The following is an 8,350-nucleotide window of genomic DNA, read 5'->3' as shown; positions in this document are numbered from 1 at the left end:
GCTCGAGATGTACCACTTTCATGACACACGGAAGATCTATCGGAGACTCAACGAATCTCGCAAAGGTTTTGCGTCGCGGGCCGAAATGTGCAGAGATAAAGATGAAGGTATCTTGACTGACAACCGTGCGGTGATCGAAAGGTGGAAGCAGCACTGCGATGAGCATCTGAATGGCGTGCAGGCGGAAAACCATGATAGCGAAGGAAGTGACCGCATTGGTGTAGCAAGCAATGAAGATGTGCCACCCCCATCGATAAGGGAAGTTAAAGAAGCCATCCAGCGGCTGAAGAACAACAAAGCAGCGGGGAAGGTTGGCATTGGAGCGGAACTTATTAAAATGGGCCCGGACAAGTTGGGTCTGCATCAACTGATTGTCAAGATTTGGGATACGGAACGACTACCGGAGGAGTGGAAAGACGGGGTTATCTGCCCTATCTACAAGAAAGGCGATAAGCTGGATTGTGAGAACTACCGAGCGATCACTATCCTGAAGTCCATAAAGAACTACCGGTCTAATAAGGCTTTGTATGTTGTTAGCTTCGTGCGGCGGCGTATGCTTCTTGATCGTAGCGTTTTACGAAGGGCAAAGTAAGCCCGATTTCCCGCGTTCCTGGCTATGATATCGAAGACCTCTGCAAAGCCTAGGAGTTGGCTACCCTTGGTAAAAATCGTGCCTCTCGTTTCGATGCCCGCTGGTCGGATCACCCTCTGAAGAGCGATGTTGAACAGCATGCAGGATAAACCGTCACCTTGTCTCAACCCTCGCCGCGTCTCGAAGGGACTCGAGAGTGTTCCAGAGATGCGTACGAAACACATCACTCGATCCATTGTAGCTCTGATCAGTCGCGTCAGTTTGTCCGGAAAACCGCGTTCGTGCATTATCTGCCATAGCTTGTCTCGATCAACTGTATCGTATGCCGCTTTGAAATCAATAAAGATGTGATGCGTGGGCACGTTGTACTCCCGACATTTCTGCAAGATCTGTCGGATAGTAAAACTTTGGTCCGTAGTTGCGCGAGCACCCATGAAACCCGCCTGATAATTCCGAAACGAAACCTTGTGCTATCGGTGACAACCGGCGTAACAGGATCTGGGAGAGTACCTTGTAGGCGGCGTTTACCAGCGTAATACCGCGATAGTTGCAGCAGTCTAGCTAATCACCCCTTTTGTAGATGGGACAAACCATTCCATTCCTCCGATAGCTTTTCCTCCTCCTAAATCCTCGAAATAACCCAGTGTCATTAGCTCGGAATAGTTGTTCTAATTCTTCACGATCTCTATCCTCCTTTTGGCGCTTTTTCCTTCTCAGGATCGTGGACAACTGGTTCCTAGCTCGTCGGTATTTGGCCAGATTCTCTCTAGTGGCAATACTGAGATAATTTTTCCAAGCAGTTTTTCCCCTCCACTGCTTGTTGGCATTCCCCATCAAACCAATCATTTTGTGTACTCCGAGTCTTCGAGGTTTGAAACACCTAACTCCTCGGAAGAAGGCAGTGCCTCATTCAGTATTCGCGCGTAGTTCTCGGCAGCTTGCGGGTTATCTAGCTGCCTGATGTTCAGCCGAGGAGGGCGGCTTTGACGTGTCCTGTATACGGTGGACAGCTTTGAGCGCACATGTACTGCTACTAGGTAATGGTCAGAATCAATAACCGCACCCCGTTGGGAGCGTACGTTCGTGATGTGAGAGAAAAACCAGCCCTCTATTTGAGAACGTGGTCAATTTGGTTCATTGTACGTTGGTCAGGTGATCTCCAGGTGGCTTTGTGGATATCCTTGCGCGGGAAAAAGGTGCTTCGGATCACCAGGCCTCGGGAAGCTGCGAAGTTTATACATCGTTGGCCGTTATCGTTCGTGTCGGTGTGCAGGCTATGGGGTCCTATTGCAAAGCCACTCACCCTGCTATTTTCTTATCGCCTACCATTTGAAGTATGGTTCGTTTCGAACGAACGTTTTCCTAGAAAAAGACATTAAACATGCGGGAGATAAACTCCAAACGCGTAATCAACTTATCGATGTAAATTTGTAAATTTTCCATCCATGCCGCCTCGACTGCAGGAAGATAAAGGACCATAAAAAGGCGAGCGAAAGTTATCTAAAATAAACTATTGCTCTTTATGGTTTATCCAAAATAGAGCCACGAAAAAACAAAGCGAGGCGACTGCTGCAGTTTTACGATCATCATCCGGTAATGCACTCTATCGGTGATGCGTTTATTGCGAGTAAACCAACGGCGTGCTGCATCTGTTTTTCGTCTCGTTTCTGTTTTCGTTCTGCTGTACATCGACGCAATCAGCGACCAACGCGAACATACCGATATGGGTAGGTTTCCTAGAGGTACTAGATTTTTTTCGTTATCCTAGACTAGGGTCAGGTAAGTTTGTAAGTTATTTGAATATATTTTTTGAAGTCGGGGTTTTGCCTCGTAACAAACACGTCGACGTTTAATTATTTTTTATCAACAGAGTACCACCTCTTGCCGTATTCCGTTCACTACACCGGTCTATACATTTCTTCCCTACCGACCTGGGCGTTCATATCCCCGATGATGATCTTGATGTCCCGTGGCGAGCAGGCTCCAGCCTCGCGAAGAGCGCTTCTTTCTCATCGTCGGGTCTACCTTCGTGCGGACAGTGCACGTTAATGATGCTATAATTGAAGAAACAGCCCTTTATCCTCAATACACACATTCTTTCGTTTATCGCCTTCCAATCTATCACGCGATCCTGCACTCCGCCCAACACTACAAAGCCCGTTTCTAGTTCGTTGGTAGTGCCACCACTCTGGTAGAACTGGGGCTATCTGCCACGGACCTTCCACACCTTCTATCCTTTGCGACAGACTTCCTGCAGAACTACGATGCCGAGTTTACGGGGTTAAAGCTGTTAAATCAACACCCGCTCGCAACCTGCGAAATTTAGCGATCGGCAATTCCAAGTACCGAGGCTCCATTCGTCGTCCTTGTTCCGTCGCCTAGATCGATGCCGAATATTCCGCTACGAATTTGCTTGAATTTTGTAAGTGTTGTATTTTAATTTAGGTGTGTAGCGGTACTGGCGCAACACTACCGAGTCTCGCGATGGGGCTGCCATCTTATAGTGCCGAGACTCACTATACCTCCTTCCCGGTTAGTATACGACCTTAGTTTCCACCGGGGTTGGTTACTCGATCTCCGCTAAGGTTGCTCGTATTCCGCCTGGTGCCACGAGGAGGTCGGGACCGGAGTTGCTAGATAAGAGACTAACGACCACTTTGGGGTCTATATTCCGCATTATCTAACCATTTGCCAGGATAACTTTAATGTAATTAGGTTCTATTCTTTAGCAACTGGAAATTTTAATATTCATTATTTATGTATCGCAAGTGGTGATATTGCAACAAATGTTGAATTTTGAAAACTCCACGTTACACGTGGTCTGTCTATCATACACTATTATATTTAGCCAAACTATCCAAATACAGAAAAAGTATGAAGGTCTGTGCCTAGAGGCACATACGAGAGACTCACGTAGGACTACGAATGCAGGTTCAATTCGACAAAGCTTGACCTTTTGCAAATGTTTATCACCCAAATTTTTAATTTACTGCATTGTAATAAATGCTCTGAAAACATTCCTATACATTTAGACAAGAAATAAAGGAAGATAAGTTTAAATTTACTAAATGCCCGTGGTCTGCATATCACTACGTGCTGCTCGAGCCAAAGATGCTGATACCTGTATTTCACTAGGACCTAAGACTTTCATCAGGCCACAATCAGAGTTCTTCTGATGATATCACATTTTGGAAATGTTTGTGTGATGTACCATTAGTCAACTTAGGTTTAAGGATCTTGCTCAAAACCTAACATATTTGTCGTTGGACGCACATCTTACGATTGAACGGAAAAAATAAAGGAATAATCTGAGCTATCGTTTACTACTGGTTCGCAACCGTCAATTTCCTAGAAAATAGTTGATATACAATTGATATACACCATTTATTGTGACAGGTTGATTTGAAATGTAATTATAATAATATAACAACAAACATACAAACAACGAATTATCATTGTGACAGTTAAAATATCATCATTTAGCTAACGTTTTCTACACATTGATAGTTCTATTTAACACTCTGTTTATCAATTAGTTCTCACTGGCAGCAATACAATCGAAAGTATAGAAACAATTGCTTGCAACTAATTGTAAAGCAACAATTTAAGCACTCAAAATCTATTTTCGGATTAGACACTCCTTCCTCACTTTGAAGATGTCACGCATCATCACGTCACATGCATGGATATTCCGTTAACTCCTTTTTCATACAAGACATCAGATTTGAATACATTCTTGCAGTATGCGGATACAATCGGACAAAAGATAGGGTTGATCGCTCACTTTTTATTAAACTGTTCACTTTCAGGACATCAAATTGGACTAGGTTTGTCGCGGTCCTAAGAAACCTCGTTAGGATGAGAGGACTTTATCACTTCATCTGGCGTACTTCCCAAGCACAGAATTAGTATAAGTCTGAACGTCGTAAAGAATCTTCGACCTATTCGCGATCACGGAGTTACGGTACTGCCACCTATAAAAGTTTACGATACGAGTGAACTGGGATAGGAATTTGTTAAAGAGTGCAAAAGACAGGAATAAAAATGCACAGATTTGCACTCATACGCCATATGGAAAGTTCGTGAGAGTAAAAGAGATTGTGGATCTCGTCGATTGCTACATCTATTATAAGTCGATCAGTATCTAAACCATGAAAATCCATTCATAATTGGCAAAGCCATTAGCGTTCAAAATCTTTCATATTTTCGTGACGCTCGTATTTCTTGATTTTTTGGAATAACACCCTATCTCAAACCTTGCCGTAAGACGTAGTCCTACGTCAAAATAATGCCCTAGGTAACTAACACATCATTCGGGATAATGGTTGTAGTTTGGACCGAAATCTTCATAATGTGCAACCCTCGGGACGTTCCATTATTACCTATACTGGCTGGAGTAGATTTCTCGCACAACGAAGCGCCTCTTAAGAAACGAAACACGTTTTTAAGCTTCTATTAATTGCCAATAATTACTAATCAAATCTCATTTTGATGTTAACATTTTGATCCCCAATCTGGTTTCGTTGTATGCACGACCTCAGCGAATCTAAATATTAAGAGAGCGTTATGGTAAGCAGCTTTCCTGAACGGAAACATTCCGGATGATAATGCAAACTTGGCTATATCACTAACATTTTGTAAGAGATATACCTAAGTGTTATTGTGTCTTGTCCGCAATTGTATCTAGTGATTGTAGTGTTCTTACATTGGTACAAAAATTTATTTGTTCAACTTGGCTATAGTTCCTAATACCACTGGCAGTCTGACCGATCAAACTGCAAAAGGCATAAACCAACAATACAAACACTATTCTCAGGAATTAATCTATTTTTCTTTATAATCTATTTACATAAGAGGCTTATGTCTGTACCGAAAACCAGGTCTCTGACAGGACGTCATAAGAGGCTTATCGGTAACTAAAAACAGGTCCCTGACAGGACGTCATGCTTTCGTAGCAATGCAATGGGTTGTATTCTCAGTCACCTCCCGGGTCGATCGCTGGACTACTCGATTGTTCAACTGGTTGACTAGACTGCTCGACTGGACTGGTCGATTAGACTGCTCGATTTGATTGCTCGACTGGACTGCTTAACTGAGCTGGTCGACTGAACTGTTCGATTCGACTGTCCGACTCAACTGCTTGATTGGACAGATCAACTTGACTGCTTGACTGAACAGCTCGATTTAACTGCTCGAGCGGACTACTCGACTTAACTACTCGATTCGATTGCTTGACTTACTACTAGACCCGACTGCTCGACTTAACTGCACGATTGAACTGCTCGACTGGACTGTTTCTCTGGACAGCATGATTCATCTGTTCGACTAGACTGCTCGACTCAACTATTCGATTCGACGCTCGACTCAACTGCTCGATTCAACTGCTTGATTCCACTGTTCGATTGGACTACTCGGCTCAACTGCTCAACCCGACTGCTGGAATTAACTGCTTGGCTCAACTACTCGACTGGACGGCACAACTGCTTAACCCGATTGCTCGATTCAATTGCTCGACTAGACTACTCGATTTGATTGCTCGACTCAACTGACAGCTTGATTCAACAGCTTGACTAGACTACTCGACTTAACTGCTCGACTTAGCCACTCAATCCGACTGCTCGACTCAACTGCTTGACTTAACTGTTTAATTCGACAGCTCGACTTAACTGCTCGATTCAACTGCTCGACTGGACTACTCGACTGAACTGCTCGACTCAACTGTTCGACTCAACTGCTCGACTAAACCGATTAACCCGACTGCTCGACTAGACTACTCGATTCAGCTGCTCGTCTGGATTACTTGACTTGACCGCCCGAATTAACTGCTCGACTCGACTGCTCGGTTCAACTGCCCAACTCGACTGCTCGACTGCACTGCTCGGCTGGACTGCTTGACTGAACAGCTTGATTTAACTGCTCGACTTGACAGTTCGATTTCACTGCTTGACTTCTGTTTGATTCGACAGCTCGACTTAACTCCTCGACTGGACTACTTGACTCAACTGCTCGACTGAACTACTCGGCTCGATTGCCCGACTCGACTGCTCGACTCGACTGCTCGACTGGACTACTCGACTCAACTGCTCAAATAAACTGTTCGACTGCACTACTCGACTCAACTGCTCGACTCGACTGCTCGAATGAACTGCTCAATTCAACTGTTCGACTTAACCGCTTGACCCGACTGCTTGACTAAACCATTCCATTCGACTGCTCGACTCAAGTGCTCGACTAGACTACTCGATTCAACTGCTCGACTGGACTACTCGACTTAACTGTTCGATTAAACTGCTCGACTGGACTACTCGATTTTACTGTTCGACTTGACTACTCGACTCAACTGCTCGACTCAACTGCTCGGCCGGACTGCTTGACTGAACAGCAAGAATTTTCTAAGCAACATTTTACTTTAATCAGACTACATACATGTTGCAAACAGCCAGAAGTTTTTATTCGGTTAAAAAAATCCAATACGAACATAAAAACTATTTGTTTCAGTTTTCGGCTGACTCTTTTGTGTACAACATCTTAGGGCTATATTATGCAATCTAAGAACTCAAAGAACTAATACAAAGATTAAACATCTTCGCACACGCTGGCCAATGGAATGTATCCGCAGTTTTCTGAGATTCTGAACAGACAGTTATATTTTTCGGATCGTAAGATTCGGGCTCAACTAGTTATAACTAAATAAGAAATTTAAACATTACATTTAAGTCAACGTTCGTAAACCGGATTCTACTGGTAGATTCATTTGACATTAGATTTTTAAAAGTTTGCTGTACCTGTCCTTGGTTTCATCATAGTAGATTTCAAAATTTACAATAAAATAAATGGGTAATTACTGAATGGCAATTTGCATTTGATGAATCCCAAGGTCCGCCAAAATTCGATGTCTTTCAACCACCAGAAACACGTTTGAATCTCATTTAGATGATTATATTAACTCTCATATACCAAGATAAATCCTGCTCTAGAATATCCTTAACAGGTTTACGTCTCATTTAATTTGATTTAATTTAATCTTTCGAACCAGATTTAAAAGGTTAGAAATCAGACTGTTAAAAAATTTATTATTTTACTTAAACCCTATCTTTATTTTATTTTACTTTTTGTATTGCTATTATAATTTTATTTCTATTCATAATTTATTTTAATTTGATTTAAACTTTTCTTTAATTATGTTTTTTCAACTTGAATTCTTGTTAAATTGACTTATAATAACCCATACTATTATTATACACTTCAATTTTGTTTCATTTTGACTATGATGCGTGTATCTCAACTTCGTTTACGTTTTATCCTAATTTATTTTAAACTTGCTTTTATGTCGTACCAGCTTTGAACGGTTGTGGATGTATAGTTAATTTCGGTATTAATTTTATTTCTATTTTCTTTTAATTTGGTATTACCCTTTTGTCTTTTGGTTTTTTCATTTGATTTGTTTAAATCTCATTTCATCTAAATAATATTTTTTGTCGAATGCGTGTAGCAAAGCTTTTGGTGATATAAATTTCTCATTAAAACTATAAGTAGTTTATATTCATTTTCGCAAGACACATCCAAGCATAAACAACTGTTTCTTTGCAGAAAGGTTGAATATTTTATTTTGTTGTTGTTGCAATACAGGTAACCTAAAGATGTTATCTGGAAAAAAGAGCTTCTCCAGGATAGGATTTTTGTGCTGGATGTAACACTAAAACATGAACTATAAACAAGTAAAACACTAAAACATGAATGTAAACTAGTCTACATTCA

The sequence above is a fragment of the Sabethes cyaneus genome, chromosome 2 (assembly GCF_943734655.1).
Source record: "Sabethes cyaneus chromosome 2, idSabCyanKW18_F2, whole genome shotgun sequence".
Classification (NCBI taxonomy): Eukaryota; Metazoa; Arthropoda; class Insecta; order Diptera; family Culicidae; genus Sabethes; species Sabethes cyaneus.
The sequence above is the reverse complement of the archived record's forward strand: the minus strand, read 5'-3'. Positions refer to the sequence as shown.